The sequence below is a fragment of the Choloepus didactylus genome, chromosome 15 (assembly GCF_015220235.1).
Source record: "Choloepus didactylus isolate mChoDid1 chromosome 15, mChoDid1.pri, whole genome shotgun sequence".
In the NCBI taxonomy this organism is placed as follows: domain Eukaryota; kingdom Metazoa; phylum Chordata; class Mammalia; order Pilosa; family Megalonychidae; genus Choloepus; species Choloepus didactylus.
In genome coordinates, this window is record NC_051321.1 from 48476286 (window position 1) to 48497550 (window position 21265).

Consider the following 21265-nt stretch of genomic DNA (forward strand, 5'->3'; position numbering starts at 1 on the left):
ATAAGTTTTACCCTTGGGAAGACGGTTGCTGCAAAGGAGAGGCTAGGCCTCCCTGTATTTGTGCCTAAGAGTCTCCTCCTGAATGCCTCTTTGTTGCTCAGATGTGGCCCTCTCTCTCTGGCTAAGCCAACTTGAAAGGTGAAATCACTGCCCTCCCCCCTACGTGGGATCAGACACCCAGGGAAGTGAATCTCCCTGGCAACGTGGAATATGACTCCCGGGGAGGAATGTAGACCCGGCATCGTGGGACGGAGAACATCTTCTTGACCAAAAGGGGGATGTGAAAGGAAATGAAATAAGCTTCAGTGGCAGAGAGATTCCAAAACGAGCCGAGAGATCACTCTGGTGGGCACTCTTACGCACACTTTAGACAACCTTTTTTAGGTTCTAAAGAATTGGGGTAGCTGGTGGTGGATACCTGAAACTATTAAACTACAACCCAGAACCCATGAATCTCGAAGACAGTTGTATAAAAATGTAGCTTATGAGGGGTGACAGTGGGATTGGGAATGCCATAAGGACCAAACTCCACTTTGTCTAGTTTATGGATGGATGTGTAGAAAAGTAGGGGAAGCAAACAAACAGACAAAGGTACCTAGTGTTCTTTTTTACTTCAATTGCTCTTTTTCACTCTAATTATTATTCTTGTTATTTTTGTGTGTGTGCTAATGAAGGTGTCAGGGATTGATTTAGGTGATGAATGTACAACTATGTAATGGTACTGTAAACAATCGAAAGTACAATTTGTTTTGTATGACTGCGTGGTATGTGAATATATCTCAATAAAATGATGAATAAAAAAAATAAAAAAAAAAAAAAAAGAAAAATAGGGGAAGGAAACAAACAGATAAAGGTACCCAGTGTTCTTTTTTACTTCAATTGCTCTTTTTCACTCTAATTATTATTCTTGTTATTCTTGTGTGTGTGCTAATGAAGGTGTCAGGGATTGATTTGGGTGATGAATGTACAACTATGTAATGGTACTGTGAACAATCGAAAGTACGATTTGTTTTGTATGACTGCGTGGTATACGAATATATCTCAATAAAATGAAGATTAAAAAAAAAAAAGACATAATGCTGAGCAAAATAAGCCAGGCACAAAAAGAGAGATATTGTATGTTACCACTAATGTGAATTCTGTGAAAAATGTACAATGTTTTATACTGTAGAATGTAGGGGACCTAGAGATACCAATTAGTGGAGGGGGAATGATAATCTAATAAGAACAGATAAACTATGGAGGGTAATCTCAATGTTATGGGAATGCTCAGGAATGATTATGGTTTGTAAACTTTCTTGGATATAGTAAGATCAAGTTGGAAGCAATAGAGTTATTTTAGGTTTTTTTTTTCTCTTATTCCTTTGTTTTCTTAGGGGTTGTTAATTTTCTTGGGGTATGGAAGGAACATGTTGGAAGCAATGTAGTTATTTTAGATTATTTGTTTTTCTTATTCCTCTGTTTGGACATGGTTTATTAATTTTCTTGGGGTATGGTAGGAACATATTGGAAGCAAAGTAGTTATTTTAGGTTATTTGTTTTCCTTAATCCATTGCTTTGTTTGAAATGTTGTGGGGTTTTTTTGGTTGTTGTTTGCCTGTTTGTTTTTAATTTTTTGATAAACAAAGTTAAAAAATTGAAAAAAAATCAGTAGAAAAATGGGAGTAAAACTAAATGACAAATAGGGTGGGATGGGGGGATGGTTTGGGTATTCTTTTTTCACTTTTATTTTTTATTCTTATTCTGATTCTTTCTGATGTAAGGAAAATGTTCAGAAATAGATTGTGGTGATGAACGCATAACTATATGATCATACTGTGAACAGTTGATTGTATACCATGGATGACTGTATGGTTTGTGAATATATTTCAATAAAACTGAATTTAAAAAAAAAAAAAAAAAAAAAAGATCCCTCCTGATTGAGGTGGACCACACCTTAACTGAAGTAACCTCATCAAAAGGACCTACTTACAATGGATTCACATCCACGATAATGGATTAAGTTTAAGAATATGTCTTTCTGGGATACATACAGAATCAAATCATGACATTCCATCCTCTGGACCCCAAAAAAACATGTTCTTTTTACATGCAAAATACATTCATTCCATCACAAAGTCCTAAAAGCTAAGTCATTTCAGTAACAATGTTGCGTTCAAAGTTCCTCCAAATCGGTTATAAGTGTCATCTGTCCTAAGGCACAATTCCTCACAGTCTGTGGACCTGTGAAACCTAGAGAACAGGTTACTTGCTTCCAATATACAAAGGAGGGACAGACATAGGGCAAAACATTCCCATTCCAATAGGGAGAAATTGGAAGGAAAACAGGGCTCATGGGTCCCAAACATCTCTGATATCCAACAGAGCAAACTCCATTATATTTTAAGGTCTGAGAGTCATCTAAAGATTGATGTTTTGTCCTTCCAGCCTGATGGAGTGGCAGCCTCACCACCTCCAAGCACTTGTGCAGAGGCCATGCTCTCCCCAAACAAAGGGGTGAAATCTCCACCCTCTCCAAGCATTGAGGTGGTGGCCAGGCTCTGCACCAACGCTGAGACACAGGCCCCACCATTTCTGAATGTTGGAGTTGCAGCACTCTCCCTGCACAATAGGGCAGAAAGCCTGCCCTCTTCAAGCGCTGGGGCAGACGTGCCGTTTCCACACACATGGGTGAGCCCACTCTCTTGGCCCAACTTTGGTCCACACCTCAGTTTCCACAGTTCTGTTGTTGAAGTCAGTCTTCCTTTAATTTGTTCCTTATCTGTCCCTTTCAGTCCAGAATAGCATCGCTTCCACTCACACAGCTTTGCATGTAGTTCACAGGGGCCCAAATCATCAATTTCTGGTTTCTTTGTGCCCAAGAGTTCATTTCTCAACTTATCCCTTTCTTCTCTCATTTCACTATAAGCTGCAAGAAGAATTCAGGTCACACTCTCCACATTTAGCTTGGAAATCTCAGCTAAGTATCCAGGTTCATTGCTTTCAAGTTCTGCCTTCTATCCAACATCAGAACTCAATTTTGCCAATTTTTCTCCCACTTTGAAACAAGGATTGCCTTTCCTCCAGTTTCCAATAATGTATTCATCATTTCCTTCTAAGGTCTCACTGGAAGTACATTTACTATCCACATTTCTACCAACAGGCTCTTCAAAGAAATGTGGGTCTTTTCTATCAAGTACCTCAAAATTTTTCCAGTCTCTACCCATTATCCAATTCCATTTTCTTTTGAATTTGCAATAATAACATCCCACTCTTCTGGTACCAAAATCTGGTTTAATTTCCTTTGCTACTCAAGCAAATACCATGCAGTGGTTCAGCTTAAACAATGGGAATTTAATGGCTCATGGTTTTGAGGTTAGGAAAAGAGTCTAACACAAGGCATCGTCAAGACTACGCTTTCTCCCTAAAGACTGTGGCATTCTGGGGCTGGCTGCTGGCGATCCTTGGTCCTTAGCTTGTCACATGGCAGGGCACATGATTGTATCTTCTGCTTTTTCCCTTGTCTTCTGGGTTTGTTGATGTTCAGCTTTTGGTTACTCCATCTGTGGCTTTCTCTCTGTCTGAATTTAATTCTGCTTATGAAAGACTCCAGTAGTAGTTGATTAAGACCCATCCTGATTGAAGTGTGCCACACCTTAACTGAAGTAACCTCAACAAAAGGTCCTAACTTATAACAGGTTCACACCCACAGGAATGGATTAAGTTTAAGAACATGTTTTTCTGGGTTACATACAGCTTTCAATGACCACACTCCCCAGCCAGATTTTAGGCTCTTATGAAGACAATGAATGACTCTTCTTTGCATCTTCCCAGTGTAAGGAAGATGTTTTAACCATAGCAGTTAACTTAGTATATGTGTTTGACTTTGGGGACATCAGGTTTTTCATCATCAAAGTAGGGGAGAGAGTTGCTACGTTAAATGAGGTTATTCAGATTTATGCGTGTAAAATACTGAGCAGAACATCTGGCACAGACTAAGCATTCAGAAAATACAGCTACTTTGAAAATGATGATGGCAATAATTGTCCCTAAATATTTTGAATAATTAAATGACTGTTGTCCCAGATTGCAAGTTTAATTAATGTGATAACCTTACTCATCTTTGAAGAACATTAATTAATTTCTTCTTTTTATTTTAATAATTGTGGGACAGGGAAGGCTGTCATGTTCTTAGAATTACTTTGCGTGAACTACATTTGCTTTATCCTGTGTGATTTGGGTGGCATTAGCAGGAGCAGTGGTGATGTTAAGGTATCTTTTCTCCTTTTTAAGTAACTCAAAGCTGGGATTCCTCAAAGGGACCTTAAAGACATGCCTTCCTTTTCTGATTAGATAATGGTAATCTGCTGTGAACCAGGAAGTTGGTAACCTAATAAGTTACAGTTATATCTAAACAAAGAGCAAACGTGAGAGGATCTGCTCTAAGCAAATATAGGCTCCAGCATATTAACTCTGAAAAAACCATTCTGCTTACCTGGTAAGAATTTTTACTTGCATTTGGTTTTTCTTTGCATTCTGTCATTTGTTCATAACTGTAGGTGAGTTTTTCATTGCTAGGTTCTTTTTTTCAAATAACCGGTATATATAGTTATAAACTGTACAGATACAAATTGGATTTATTAGAGTAGTATACAATTTTTAAAGAGAGGTTAAAAAAAAACCTTCTAATTTCTGGTGCAGTTGAATTTTCTGATTCATTTAGAAATGTCATAAATGTATGCTGTGACTGAATTTGTTTTGACTGAGCAAATGTTCAAACAATTAAAATAAAAAGCAAACTATGATGGACTCTCTGGTTTCAAATGTGTACCTCTAGGACTCTGAAACCGCACAGATTTTTGGCTAACACAGATCACATGTGAGTCAGCTGCACTCCCTGATTGGCTAAGTGTCTCCAGCCACATTGACTCACACGTGTGCTATGGGCTTTACATACAGATTGCATTTGATCCTTACAGTAGTGCCTGAGGTAGGTACTATGATCACCACAGGTCCACCAGTTACAAATAGTAAAAACTATGACTCTGGGAACTGTATTATATGCAGATAATGCTCCCAGCTGATGACTGAGTGCTAGACAGCACATTTTCTGGGACCCAGTCCAACTTGTGTGAAGCTTAAACCAGTGGAAAGAGGCCATTTGTTGTACGAGAAGATGGCTGAATGGTGACACCATTTCCTATGGGCTTCTAGCTACTTCTTCTTTTTGACCTTCTTGTGTGGTTCTGGTGGTCCTGATGAGTGATGGCATGTTTCATGGCATTAAGTTTGCTACTTGTTTATGCATAAAGAAAAAAGGTCCATGCTTTGTATTTAAGTGGAATTTAGCAACCATTTTGAGACTGCCACTAGAGTTCTGTGTTGAATAATAAAGTTTTATATGTATAATTTTTAAGTGCTTGATTTTTTTCCCTCCTAACCTATATGCAGATGTGTTGGTGTTTGTATGTATGTCATATACTATATGTTATATGATATTTATTTTAAGAAAGAGCATTCATGAAACTGTTATTCTTTTGTTACCAAAATAGGATATTATCAAGAAGTAGTAAGTTTTCTGTTATTTAAGATCTTTCTAACCTAGTGTTAATCTAATGCTTACTCTAAGAAATTTAGAAAAATTTAATATTTTCAAAAAAATCAGAAAACAAGTCAAGGTTCTCCAGAGCAACAGAATTAATTGTTAATATACAAATATATACGTCCATAAGAGATTTATGTTAAGGTATTGGTTCACACGATTGTGGGGCCTAGCAAGTCTGAATTCCATAGGGCAGGGAGAAACCTGAAAGTTCTGGTAGGAATGATGTTGAGGTCTTGGGACTGAAATTCTTAGACGAAACTGGAAGGTTGGAAACTCAGAGAAGAACAAAGGGTATAAGCTTGAGACAGAATTTCTTGCTCTTTCTGGAAACCTCAGTAATTTGCCCATAAGACCCCTAAGTGACTGGACAAGGCCAACCCACATTCTCAAAAGTAATTTCCTAGACTTAAAGTCAATAATTTTAGATGCTAATCCTATTCACAAAACAACTCAACAGCAGTACCTAGGCCAGTGTTTGACCAAACAACTGAATACCGTAAAATTAACCATGGCGACAACTATGATGCAGAACATCACTTGATAGATATTAACAGAACTGTGTTGAAGGCTTTGGTAGCTATTGAGATCAAATGATGTCTAAGAAGGCAATTATAGTATTATAGTTTAGATCATCACTAAGTAAACTACAGACGTAAAACTTCCAATGCATTTATTTTTTTTATTTAAAAAGATTTTGAAATTAATAAATTTTAATTCAATTTAATTTACAAATTGATTTTATAAGTCATTTCTTTTACACATTAAAAATTTATTTTATGTGCTTTTGTTTATCAGAGAAAAGAAAGTTCATGTGATCAGAATAAATATGTCAGCATGGCCACCACTTTGTGTCTCTGCACACCGGGTCAGGCTGTAGCAATTTTGTTGCCATGGTGACCATTTCAAATCTAGTTTAATAGTCTTTGTAAGCACCTTAATATAAAAGCACTTGTTTTTCAACCTTATGTCCTCAAACCAGTCTAGTGACTTAATTGAAATAAGAGTGTTTGGAGGGAAAAGGGCAGGTCAAATCTTTAAAAAACAGCAGCCACTTCCCTAATATGGTGTTCAGTTTGAATGTCATCTATCCATTAAGTCTAACATGCTGAAATAAAGGCTACACCCCACACTGAGCTGGTGGAGATGAGCATGGTACTGCCTGGCTCTGAGCAGGGAATTCCAACTCTAATTCTTGCCACCACCTTCTCTTGGCTAGTGACCCAACTTGTATTTTGAATGCACACCAAATGCTTTCCTTTCACAGAGAAGTACTGCATTTGAAACAAAATTCTATATAGGGCGTTTGTTAAATGTGTCTATGGAGGCCCCTGATTTAGTTTGTACCTTTTCTATTTAGAATGAATTTTTTTTTCTCATTTGAGAGAAGCAAGTGAGTCGAGAAAAAAGGAGGAGTAAAAATTCAGAGAAAAAATGGCATCTTGATATTTAGTTCTTATAAGTATTATGCATTTTCCTATATTCACAGCATTTGCTCATGGTGAAAAAATAGATATGTTGTATTACTTAATTTAAATGAATAGCCTCTTTATTGTTATTGTTCTCTTTTTTTTTCATTTTTTTGTACCATTTGTCAAAAAGGAAGAAAAATTAATAGAATGACATATATCCAAGATTTTGCAATGACACTGCTTGTATAATGAGCCGTCATTCTAATGACAGATTTTGGGGAGGGCAGAAACTATTAAGTGTGCTCAATGACTGTAATGCAACTGCTAAGTACAGAAATGTGAAAATGTGAATGAAGTGTGCATTTTAGAATTGAAAAGAGATGTGGTACTTGAAAATAAAATTTGTAGTGAGTAAATGGGTTGAAAGATTATGAAGTGAATGAAAATACAATAGGTTATGCAAGCAGTTCCTATCTTAAAACTTTTGTCCTAATGATAAAATATATAGTTTTAAAAATATCTTGAGAGATTTTTTATTCCTGGGTTCACTAACTTTAATAGATTTTATTTGTATCTGTGACTAGATTTATCAATTTTAATCACATTGGCTACCATCCACAAAATAAAATATGTGTTTATACCTTAAGTATATTACTAAATAGCATGGAATTCTTCTTTTCTTAGGTTTTGGCAGTGGGGATAGATGTGGTTCATTAACATGAAGGATGAAGCAACATCAGGCTTTGACACCGAGTCTGGAGAAATGTCAAGGGCTAACAGCAATGCAGGTCAATAAAAGCCATAAAGTTAAATACAAGGTCAAGGCTAAATTGGGAGGCTGGGGGAGGAAATGTCATATCAAAGACAAGAACAGGAAATCACACGTGATCCAATCAAAATGAAGTCTGCTGAACAGTTTGCCTTGACAGTGTTTATTGTTCCGCAGTAAAATATATGTAATGGTTCTTGCTTGAGGATGCAAAGAAACACTTCACATGGTGAGACTGAGTTAAATTTCAGTCACATCATCATATATTATTTTATTGGTTATCCTGTATTGATCTGATCCAGCTTATATTAAAGTTAATGTGAAGAAAAATAATTCTAAATTGGCTTTATGTCCAAACTTAAATGTGTGGTAGTCAAATTTTCCTCCTCCATACACTAACCTCAAAATACCCTTGTGGTCTCTTAGGCTACTTATGCAGATATTGCTCTTATCCAAGTCCAGTAAAAGACTGCTTCACCTAAAGCTAATGTACACTTTTCTGCTTCCATACTTTTTTCCCATGCCATTCTTCATGTCCAAGGTATCCTTTCCCTTTCCAGATATTATCTTTCCAGATGGTAGTCCTCCTTCAACGGCTCATTCAAGCAGTACCTCCCACGTTAGGGCTTTCCTGATTACCTCATTCAAAGTTGCTAGAGAATTAATTATCTGTATTAAATTGTGCTTAAGAATGTTGGCTTTTTTAGTTGTAAGCAACAACTTTATCAACCCTGGATTAAATTATTTACACCCAGGATGTTCTACCTCTCCCTACTTTCCCTAAGTTTTAGAAAGTCCTTACACGGTGGTTTCCTTGCATGTAAAATGTGGGAATTAAATTAATAGCCTTGTTACAAAGTTGGTGTGAAGATGAAACAAGCTTGACATAGAAATAAGCCACAAATTAATGATAGTTTTTATCGTTACCAACATGACTCTTATCTTCGCCAGCCTTCTACATGCATTACCTCTTTAAAATAGGATGTTGGCTTCTTGAGGACATGAAATGTGGTTTCACGTATGATCTCGCTTTTTGTTATAAGATTGTTTCCCAACACACATGAGTAAATCAACTTTGTCTTTAAGAATGTGGTCACTCTTGGTATTTTTAGTTTTATACTACCTTCAGTGTATGTAATATTTTACAGTTGACAAGATATTTTCATTGTTCTTTGTTTGGGCTATATTCCCCACAGTGTCCTTTATAAAAAGTACTTAACATATATTAATTGAATGTTACAGTTCTTGTGTCTGAACAGATGTTTCTTAGAAGAGCTTTCAAAAGAAAAGTGTGGATTCATTTTGCCATTTACCTTTCGCTCTGATTGTTTGCAAATAAATCACATAACAACTTATATACCTTGGATCCTGAATAACTGTCTAAGCACCTGCTCTTTAATGATGAGCAAACAGCCCAAATTTACCCAGAGAGATGTTTATGTTGAAGGTGTTGAGAGCTGAATGCCACCTGTGTTTCTTGCTAAAATAATTCACGGATAGTGCTACCTCTTTAAGTGACTGAGGTTCTCAGTTCCTTCTTAGACCAAAGCTTTTGTTTGATCAGCAAAGTGAGGAAACTATTTTGCTTTTCATTCCTGCTCCTCTGTTGAAGCACTAACAAATAGCAGAACAGCCAAACACAGTTAAAAATCATTAACTTGTGAAAATCCTTGAATATGTGCCTCAACTCTATTGGGGTTTCATGATATAATTGATGCTGACAAAACTCAACTGGTCATTCGTCTTCACCATTATCAAATAAATGAAGGAAGAATGGAAATAGTTCCCCAGATACTGGGGATCTGTTAGATCTAAAATGAATTTTTTTAAAAGCTAAGTTCTAGTGCATCAAAACTATCAGAGGCTTCTAAATTGTCTTTCTCTGCCACCATATTAACATATTTAGATAATATGTAGATTTTTGTCTCTGCATACTCCTTTATTCATTAATAGTCATAGAATATGACAGTTTGTTCTTTATACCCATGAGTGTTAGGAAATATCTACGCCAGCGCTCACTCTCAGCAAAAATATCTATTTCCTTTTGCTGAGACTTCACTCTGTTTCAGTTTTGTATCTTGCTTATTCTATGAAGAAAATAAAGTTGAATTTGAACAGGATATTGAATTTGAACAGGATACAAATTTCACAGTAGCAGGATTTGAAAGCTAAAATGTTCTAATTAATAATAATGTATAGATAAGGAAAGCAGATATTTATTGTAGAAAATATTATCTGTATTTACTAATTTTTTGTATCTTTATATTGAATTGCTTATGTATTGTTTGCCTTAGAGATGCAGAATTATGGGATGTTTGAGAGCATGACTTCTGCAGGTAGCCTGGAGTTCAAATTCCAACTCTGCTACTTTCTAACTATTGATTTAGGCATGTTGTATAATCCTGCTCAGTCGTTTTTCTCCACTCTAATATGAATTATTGACAGAATCCACCTCCTATGATGTTTCTTGGGGAATTAGTGATAAAATGCTCCCAAAGCATTTAGCATACGATCTGGCACATGAATTATGCTAAATAAATTGTTGCTATTATTTATCAATTAAATCTTTCAGAAAAGCGTCAGGTCTTTAAAATAAATCCTAGTGAAGTGTTGCTTTCTATTCTTTATTTTATAGTTTACTATGTTCTTTTTTTAAGAAAAATAAAAGTATCTTTGCAATTGATCACTTGAAGGATCAATATCTCCAGCTTTGGGACAACAAAGTCCAGGTTCTGGATGCTGTGGACCTGCATTACTGTAACTGCCAGTTGTATTTCGACATGGCTGAAGGCTGGACTATGCCATTATCCTGTGACAGTGTTCGATTCCCTTTGGCATCATCTCTAAATTGCTTTAAAATGATTTGAAGATAGGAGTTCATAGTAAGGAATTTCTGAAGTAGGATTGTTGGACAACAGTAGTTACTTTGGAAGTGAACGGATGTGATTCTCAAATGGAAATACCTGTTTTGAAGTTGGGTCATAAATTAGTTTGCAATAGTGTTAACTCAGGAAGCATAAAAACATACACAGTTAATGCTGCCAAAAGTCAGTGATGTGCAGTCTGTCTTCAGGGATCATCTTTTTATCCTGCCCACCCCATCCCCCACCCCTCGACAGCATAAAATAAAGTGGGGTAGGGTGAAATCAGGTGAGATGATCACAAGGGCTGTATTCCAGTAGCCTCCCAGCGACTCACTGATGGCATCTAACAGCATCAGGTACCTTGGCCTCCTGGTATCTTGGGTTTTCATGTCTGAAAGGAAGGCCAGTGCTTGTCATCTGTGAGGCCCCTCCTATCTCTCTGACATTCTGTAGTCTAATCCCTAAAATAATCTAGCTGATTTAGAGCTATGTTGTCACAATGTACCTGTCATTATGAAACAAACAATGCCATATGTCACTCAAAGCCACAAATGAGAGAACAGAGTAGTGATTGAAACTGAAGCACATATGCCTGGGATCTCTCTCTCTCAAAAAAAAAAAAAAAAAAAAAAAAAATATATATATATATATATATATATATATATATATATGTATATGTATATATGTTACAGAATGAGAAGGAGAGCAAGAGGCTCAGAGGTTGACTATTATAAGCATATTTCATCATTTTTGAAGTAGAAAACCTCTGATTTTTAAATCTCTAAATGTGGTAGCTTACTAAAATTTAAAGAGAGAAAAGTAAAATGTGTAGTTACCTATCGCAAATGATTCTCCAGATGATGTAAATGCTTTTATATAAAAATCATACTGATCTGTAAATTATAGAAAACATTTAAATGAGTTTTCCCCCCTTTAAATTGGCTAAATTAAGCTGATTTTAATGAGTTTTCCTCGTTCCCCAATTCATAGACTGACAGTGTGAGCTGTGTCAAAACTTTATTTCCTTGTTTAAAAAAAGGTATACCCCCTTTGTTGCTCTGTTTTTACAAGTTTTAAATGTATATTAAATACATGCTTTTGTGCATGATATGCTTCATGATTTTTAAAATATTTACCATTTACACATCCTTGTCCTTCTGTGTTTCCTTAGCCTTTTCATAGAGAAGAAACCACTAGAACTGATATCCAGACAATCAGTCCCAGGAAAATCCCCAGCATAGCAATAGGAAATATTCAAAAGTAAAGCCCAGAGAACATATGCCTGTGGCTCCTGCTAGATTTCAAGGGTGTGTGCATTTATTCTAATCAATAAATAAATATCCACTAGTTGGATATTTTTATCCATTTTTTTTTCTAAATATACTATTTGGTGGGCCTCAGATTAAAATGTTGGTATCTAGGATTGTGTGATTTATATAAACATATTCAAATTTATATAACATGGGGAGAAAAATTAGATTGAAAATGACCCCCAGGAGCGTGTAATACTGTTATCTACTGGGTAGAGCCCAAGGTGTTGGCAAACATCCTCCATTGCCCAGGACAGCACCTGCTTCCCACTCCACCCTTCACCCCAACAAAGAATCATCCAGCCCAAATCGTCAGCGGTGCTGTGGTTAGGAAAACCTCAGTAAAGGAGAAACAGAGGAATGAGAAAGGGGTGGATAGGGGCGGTAGGGCAGGAGCCAAACCGCTCCAAGTATATATTTTACATCATTTTTTCTTTGATGCCTTTAAATGCATTACATGTTCAGAAAATTAATATTAAAAGCTAATAAAATGCAAAGATTTAGAGTAGCAGCTTTTACTCTTTCTCATTAAATACTTTAGTAAGAATAAACGTCAGGCATGCCTGGAATTCTTTGACATTTTCCCCAGTTTGGTATGTGCAGTGGCTATGTGAGGTGGCTCAAATAGGTAGTTCTTTAGAACAGCAGGTAGTGAATTGTATTAGAGGGAAAACAATGATTGTGAAGTGAATGAAGTAAGAATACCTAAGAAAAAATACAACATTCTGTGTAAGGAACAATTTAAATAGTCCTGAGAATCTAGGAAAAGATACCTATTGTTCTTCTTGATTCTTCATTAAATAATCCTTCACATATGGCATATGCATTTTCAAATCTGTCTTTTAAGAAAAAGAGCACTTGAATTTCCATGTCTCTATCACATAGTTACAATTAAAAATAGTTAATTTGCCATCTAATGGGCACTTATGTAGATATATATGTACTGGTCAATATTCTGAAAAAGCAGAATTTTCTCTTAGTAATATTATGATAGGTATTTTTTAAAAATAAATGAGGAGTGAAGGTATTTTAGATAGACTTAATAATGGCAAAAGTTGGGATTGGTATTACAGACCCTGCGGGACTCCAGCAGTTTCTTTGTTTAGTGTCTTAAGAACCTAGAAGAATTTCAGAAAAGACAATACATATGTAAGGGGATGGGATATCTTGGATGTTTCAGGAGCAAATACAACAGGAAGAGCCAAAGTAAGCAAGGGAGAGATTTTTGGTTCAGAATACTGTAGTAAAAACAAGGTGTTTTTCTCTTACTGAAAGTCTTAGCAGTGAAATGAGATATACAAGAAGCCACCTTGAGAAGTGAGTTCGGATAGTACCTAGAGCTATTAAATGATAGCCTCAATTAGCTTTCTTCATTCCCATCAGACAAGGTCTACCATTACATTACTATACAGAATTTTATGTGAAGAAATTAAGAAAATACAAAGCACTAAGTTAGAAAAATGATCCACTAAAGACAGCTGATTAAAATTATTAGCATTTATTATTGACAGTGTTTCTGAAGATCCTTTTACAGCCAAGAGTACATTGAATAAATACATAGTTCATGCAACTTTGCAGCTGTTCTCCTTTAAACCATACCCTTGCTAAGAGACATGATTGTAGCTTGCTCTATTTTATGTTGTGCTGATTATATTATAAATAATTAGGGAAGGAATTTTCTTTTGTTGATGACAACCTCCTCTGTCAGTCACTTGGTCTAGCAATATTCCTCTCTTTAAACTGGGCTACTGAACAAGGCCAAATTTAGTGAAGTCAAATTTCAAGTTTATTAGCTACTAATTGAAACCTTGCCCTAGGTTTTCAAGTAATTTGAGCAGTCATTGATACATTGGATTTCTCTATGCTGACAACCAGTTACATTAAGTTTAGGGCATGGTGGAGGAGAGAATGGAAGGTAAAAATACAGAATACTTTTGGAAGTCCTTTGATACGTAGAAAATCATAATTTACATATTAATGTTTGGATTAGCTACAACAGCCAAGAGCAAATAGAGCTGACACTGTTCCCACTGTACTGGCTATGTAAATTTTGCAGTATGCCTCAACATTTGACTTTTAAAAAAAAATCTTATATACATACTCCAGCCATCCCTCTCAAATGCCCTTCATTTTTCCCTATCCCAAATCATGGCATAAGGTAAAAATGGATAATACATTGATTTCCATCTGACTCAAATTTTGAGGCTCTGTGTGATTCAGTGCACAGTCATTTTAGAGAAGAGGCTGTAGGATTGCTGAGAGAGTTTTTGTCTACATATCTCTTACAAAGTAATCTCACATGTGTTATGTTCACATTTACATGCCAAATGAAGCCAGGAGGCTGCCTTGGGTGATGGTGGCCGCAGAGATAGGGGAGTGGAGGGTGGGGTGACCCTCACAGGGGATTGGCCAACATGAGCAGAATGGGGGGCATTATGCACAGGCTTTTCTCCTTGTTAATGAGGAACAAAAACTTGTTTAAGAATTGGGAAATGGTTATATATTTTTAGGGTGCAGTTTTGAAAACAAAACCTAGATATTCATTAAGCAAGGGTTTCCTATCATTTCAGTTCCTCAAATGAAAACATCTTCAACTAAAATGCTCTCTAGCAAAATTGACTACAACATCAGAGCTTTCAAGCAGTTTAGCACGAGAGCATGAGGGTGTCTAACTTAAGGCAAAACCAAATTGTTTTATCCCACTTGCCCATCATAATAATGGGTGGTTCATCTGAAGAAGTGGCTAGTTAGTCATAATTGATTTTAAGCTCTATGAAGGCAGGGGGTTTTGTCTACATTCATGCACTTTTGTATCCCCAATGCTTAGACCAAATATTAAAATAGAACAAACATCTAGGGAGGCAATGTTTTAACTGAAAAATGAAACTAAGGCTTATAATGCTGAATAAGTATCTTGTTTTTCAACAGAATAAATATTATGAGTAAACCTAACTCTTGCTCTTCTGTAGAACAAAACTTAAATAAAATTTTCCATATATCACTTGTATGTTTTTTCCAATATGAATGTAAACTATAGAAGCTGAGCAGAAATCCTTTTTTTTTTTCTTTTTTTTTTTTCCTTCTCCTTCTTAAAGTGTATAAGCAAAATCAGGCTGGGATAAGAAGGCATTTTCTGAAATCACTTCCTTGTTTCTCAGTTTTGTAAAGTTCTTCTGGACTTGCAGGAGCTGTTCTGCAGTATTGATAATGCTCTGGAAACCTATATACAGTTAATTTGCACAGATGCCCAGGATGGAAAAAAATTTTCCTTGTAAGAACTAGTTTAATAGATTAGTAGAGTCTGCCAAGAGTGCTTTGATGAGAAGGGTTTTAGAGCCTTCTGCGGTCTCAGAAATAAAGACTGACATGATCAATTGGCTTTTCTAACATGTGAAGAGTCCTGGAAGGCATAGGCATATGTTCCAGGCATTTGCCATCCCTGATTTATGAAACCATATCACTAGGTTATTTATGATCTTAATGTGCTGGGAAAAAAAAAGTCTTAGGGCAAATTTAAGCTTTATAGATATATAGATGGATGGATGGATGGATGGATAGATAGATGGACAGATAGATATAGATAGATATTGATAGATAGAAAGATATTGATAGATACCAAGAAAAAGAGGAGACAGAAACATGGTTCTTTAAATTGAGTAACAATATTGTATTGTTTGGGGAGCAGATACTATATTGCTAACATGTAATCAGGTAGCTGCTCCTTAATCTATCACAGTTCCGTGTGGTAGCTGTGATATCCACATTTTACAGATGAGGGAAATGAGGCTCAGCATACGTGTTCTTGGCACTCACAGAGGTGAGAAACTGAGCCAAAATTGAAATTAGAGTTAGTGTGACCCTGACAGCCTGTCCTTATTATTCCTTATGTTTTTTTCCTATACACAGGTGCATGTGTAAGAATACTACATATATACAGGACAAATAAAATATAGTTAATTGTTAAAATTCTGAGAGAAATAGGAGCTAGTAGTTCAATTCATGAGCATGATCAGCAACCTTCTTGTAGTTGGACACAGAATTATGTATTTGAGATGTTTGTGAATTTATGTAATTTCGAATTTTTTGTGTCCTTAGATATTTTAATTTATTTAAAGCCTTTTAAGTATAAAAAGAGCAGTATTTTTCCTAAATGAGTTTTTATTTAAAAAAGCAGTATATAATTTTATCAGTTCCTACAAAACTGGGATATTATCTTTTAAACACATAAGTATCTTGGAGCCAGAAGGAAATTTAGAGATATTCCAGACTTACCTCCCCACACCCAATTCTCTCACTCAGGTGCACATACAACATACATAGTGATATATTCACACATCCTGTAAATGATAGATGTAATTAAGGACTAGTGATATATGGTATTTTTTTCCAGATCATACTGCTGATTCAAGATAGAGAGAGAACTAGTCAAGTGTTCTTTCTGATACATCATCTGTGCATATCAAATAGTGCTGGCTTCAGTGTTTTAATAAGCAAGTATTTCTTGAACCCCCATGCTGTGCCAGGAGCTATTCTAAATTAGGTACACTGGATAGTAAATGAATACACATTACATGAGTGCCTAAACTTCAAAAGGGAAACAGAATTACAAAGAATTATCCAAATCCCACAAGGAAAATTAGTATTTGACTTCTGCTACTTGTAGTTAGGCTCCAGGAACAAGTTTGCATAAACAAAAACACCTGCAGAACAAGCTAATGGCAAAGAAACATAAAATGCTCATTATAAGGATAGCGTGAGTGGAGGACTGTGTTGTGTAGAATTCACAATTGTGTATTAGTACTCTGTATATTTTCACATTGTTGGAAGATTTTCCTGTAGACAGAGAAGCCTTTAGCAGACAACAGTGACTTCATTAATTTTAGCAGTGGTAGCTTGAGTATGTTTGTCAAGAAAACAATAACCTTTCAAAATACTAAAGAACTCTACACTATTTCATGGAGCTTGGCATTTTATATCTGTGCTCTGCAGGCAGGCATCATATACATTTATTGCCAAATTTGTGATCTGGGCATTGTAAAAGCCTCAAGAAAAAGGCCAATTCGAGAGAGATGCAGCCTCTACTGTACTAAACACTCTTCCACAGCTGGTTATCTAATCACACACTGATCTTTTATTGTCATTTTGGGGTGTTTGTAGGTTTGTTGTCTTAAGCATTTGTCCCTTTTACCAAGTTTTAAATTTTTTTATTGTTCAACCAGCGGGTAGTAAAATGCAGACTTGCAAAATTGTTTCAATTTCCAAAACAACAGTTATTTTCCAAAATTCTCCATGTACAGTATTTTGAAAGTTGGATGTTAATACTTATGATCTTTCTATTTGAAAATTTTAGGTTAAGTTAATGTGACTGGGGGTGTATACAAAATGGGAGGGGAAATTTACTTTCAAATTTGATACATGAAGCATATTCATTTGATCAGTTGGTCAACAGGCATTATTAACCATCTTTTAATACTCTCTTTTGACTTTGTACTATTTGGATTTCTGGGAAGTAACCAAAATAAAATAAAAAAGACTTAGAACCAGAACACTGAGAAGCCAGAACATCTAATTCTATTAATATCTCTAGTCAGTGATGGGAGGGACAATATTTGTCCGTCCACCCAGGACTGAGGAAGGCTTTATTCACATGATGAGCTCTCTGTGGGATTTACTGAGCCAGCAATAAATTGCAAATACCCAAGATGTTAGTCAATGAAGGAATGGTTTAAAAAATCATGTTATATCTGTGCTGTGGAATATAACATAGGCATTAAAAATCACAAGACGGTTCTCCATGTATGAAAATGAAAGACAGCCCTGATATAATGTTAAGTGGGAAAAACGAAAGAGAAGAACAAGTAGCTAAAAAAATGTAAGAATGTCACATCCACACAAGCATAAATTAGTTTGTATGTGCTTAGAATACACACCATGTTGAAATTAGCATAATTTGGGGTGGTAGATGAAGAAACAAATTTTTTTTCCTGTTAAATTCTCATATGTCGCTCCCTTTTGTTATGATGGGTGTTTTTAAATTGAGAAAACAAATATGAATGTGCAAAAAATGTGCAAAGAAATATACTGAGTGAAAGACTGATTTGCCCCTACTAGCAGTCAAACAGATTACATATGTGTGGTTTAAATAGACGAGAAACCTAGAAAGGAAAGAGGGAAATATCACTGAACCTGATAAACTTAGATTACTGCAAAGCAGTTAAATAAAGAAATATACAAGCAGCTATAGCAAATGATAAATTGTTTTCTTAATAAAATTTGGTGATTTGAATTGATCATTTAGGATAATGTTATAAGGGGTTATTATACCTGTATCTATTAGTAGCATTTTATTTCTTTGGTTGTCAGACTAAGAGAAATGGTAATGGTTGAACATATTTAAAGGATACTGTTACAGTCTCCATTTTTGAATGTGAATTAAAGTATCAGGCAAGGCTTTACTGAGCCCAGACTTGTCTCCTGTCACTCATCTAGTATGTCTTTAGGATCGTGGCTTGTATATCAGACCACTCTGATTTTATGTTCTAGAGTACCTGGAGATATATTTGGTGGTGGTGGGCCAGGGAAGAAGGGAACACATTTCTTTTTGGCCACCTTAATGTGAAGTTTCATAATTACATAGCCACCATGGTTTTAGTAGCTGAGGTTAGTTAAATGCAGTTGGTGTCTTATGCTACTCCATGTGAACTAGGGTAAATGTGTTCTGCTGTGACAATTATATTTTCAGCCCACCCCTTCTCTCAGTCCCAGCAAGTCATTTTGCTAGCATGGAATTGAATTTGCTTCTAAATCCCAAGCAATGCTCCCTTTTCTCCTGCTTAAGGGAACTCTTTCTCCTTGCTATGTGTGATATTTTTGCTCAGAGATAAAATGACCAACCATCCCAGTTTGCCTGGAACTGAGAGATATCCTGAGAGGTTGGGGATCAAGGTAAATTCCTATCAGTTTGGTATCCTGTAAAAAAGAGAAAGAAGAAAACAAAAAAAAAGACATTCTTGGATTGCTAGTTAAAAAAAAAAAATCAAAAATCTCAGTTTCCTATTGCTGTTGTAACAAATTACCATAAATTTAGTTGCTTAAAACAAATTTCTTCCCTTAAAGTTCTGGAGGTCAGAAGTCTAAAAGTAGCCTTAAGGGGCTAGAGTCAAACGATTGGCAGGGCTGGTTCCTCCTGGAGGCACCGGTGGGGTGGGGGGAGGGGGGCTGGCCTCTTCTGGCTTCTTGTCGCATTCTCAACTCCTGGACACATCAGTCCAATCTCTGCTGATCTCGGCTTCCATCATCACAGCCTCACCTTCTTCACCATTGACTCTGTTGTCTCTCTCTTACAGGGACACTTGTGATTACATTTAGGGCCCACCCAAGTAATCCAAGATAATTTCCCTGTCTCAAGAGCCTCACTCACATCTTCAAAGTGCCTTTGTCCACATAAGGTAATATGTTCACAGGTTCTGAGGATTAAGATATGGACACCTTAGTGGGAGGGAGAGGTGATATTATTCAGCCTTCCACACCAGGTTAGAATCCTGCTCTGCCTTTACTAGCTGGGCAAAGATGTAAGCACCTTTGAAGTCACATAATAAATATTTGTTGGTATTCACTGCAAAGCTGTTTGCAGATTTTTCATGGGAGGCCATTAGGTAGCAATTAGGTTGCTGAGGTTCAAATCCTTGCTCCACCAATTGCTAGGAATGAAAACTTTGCTCATGCTAAATTAAACGCTTTTTGCCCCCGCTGCCTCTTCTGTAAGGTGGGCATTATAAGGGAACCTACTTCATAAGGTTGGTGATTTAATTAAATTTTATGAGTGAAGGGCTTAGAACAATGCCTGAAATGTAAAGTGCTCAGCAAACCTTAGCTGCTGCTGCTGTGACTGCAGCTGTGACTGGTGTTCTTCCTAATGCCTTTGCCCACCATTGTAACACAGTCTGGCTGTTTTGGATGCCATCTTCCCTTTAATTTTCACATTTTATTTGATTATTTTATGGAGGGAGGATGAAATCGATTTGTTTCTTTGGGGGTTTCTTTCTTTAGCATTGCAGTGTAGCAGAAGAGCTAGATAGGTTTAGGAATGCCTTTATCCCTCCATAATATGAAAATATCTTTCTGAAACTACAAGTCTATATTTAACGAGCACATCCTTAAAATATGTTAGTTAAACTCAGGAACAAGGCAATGTTACCTGCCGCCACTGTTCAAATTCATTATTAACCAAAAATTCTATCCAATATAATGCAAAGAAGAGAAATACCAGGAGTGAATACCAGGAGGGAGAAGACAAAATTTATCATCAGCTTAAAAATTATATTAGAACCAACCAAAAGAAAATTCAAAGAGTGGGTTGATTAAAAAAAAAAAAAAAAAGCCTTAACTCAGATTTGCCTTTGTTCTGGTGCATGGCCCTATTCTGAAAGACCCACATTGTTTAATAACAATAATAGTAAGAACTTTGAAAAATGCCTTGAAAATAGTAACACAAGTGAACTCTTATTAATTGTTCAGATATTAACATTGTTTAATAATAATACTAAGAACTTTAACATCTGAACAACTAATAATAGTTTACTTGTGGATTGCGTTACTATTTTCAAAGCATTTTTACATCTATCATTTCATTTGAGGCCAGCATAGTAGCCTGCAGTATAAGTCATTTTTGAGGACCTCCAGCATTGTCCCTCTCTAATTTCAGCAAACACTGGTGGAGGGACTTGTGGAGGAAATGGTCTGCCCACAGGAGGGGCAGCATATCCTAATGACCAAGTTTCTGAAATGTAGACTGTGATTTTCTTTTTCCTGCTCAATAAACAGTAGTTGGGGATGAGGGGAGAGGAGAGCTAACCCATCCTGGTTTTGTTTGTTTGTTTCTTGATTTTATTTCATTCCAAGGTAATCAACTGAAGGGAAATAAAGTGTTTATTAGCATCTTTAAACCTCTGCTTAAACCCTTTCTCTCTGGAGCCAGGTTTTCAAAGCTTTTCCTTCTCCAAGTTTCTCCTTCTCATCAAAGGTAGAAAAATATAGATGCATTCAAGCGTGTACTGGTTAGGGTGATTTTGATGCCAAAGGAGAGAAAATTATTGTATGCACTACCCCCTCACCACCATGGACAGGGAAATTATGCTAAGCAGGTGCAATTCCTAATATCAACAAAGAGACAATACTGCCTGGCCTCCCCTGTTGTTTCCAGCACTAGTCGAAACTGATCAGAAGCTCAGGTGTGTTTGATGATGAGAAAAATCCAGATTGAGGAATCCCCAGATATAGTGACATAAAAGAACAAAGTTAAATACAGCGAAACCCCAAAGAGGCAGAAA

General features: G+C 36.2%; 1 protein-coding gene across 2 annotated transcripts in view; it reads left to right on the plus strand.

Moving 5' to 3' along the window:
• The window catches only part of PRKG1 (protein kinase cGMP-dependent 1), a 1297582-nt gene that overhangs the window by 850911 nt on the left and 425406 nt on the right, over nucleotides 1-21265 (plus strand). The gene's annotated exons all lie outside the window — the stretch shown is intronic.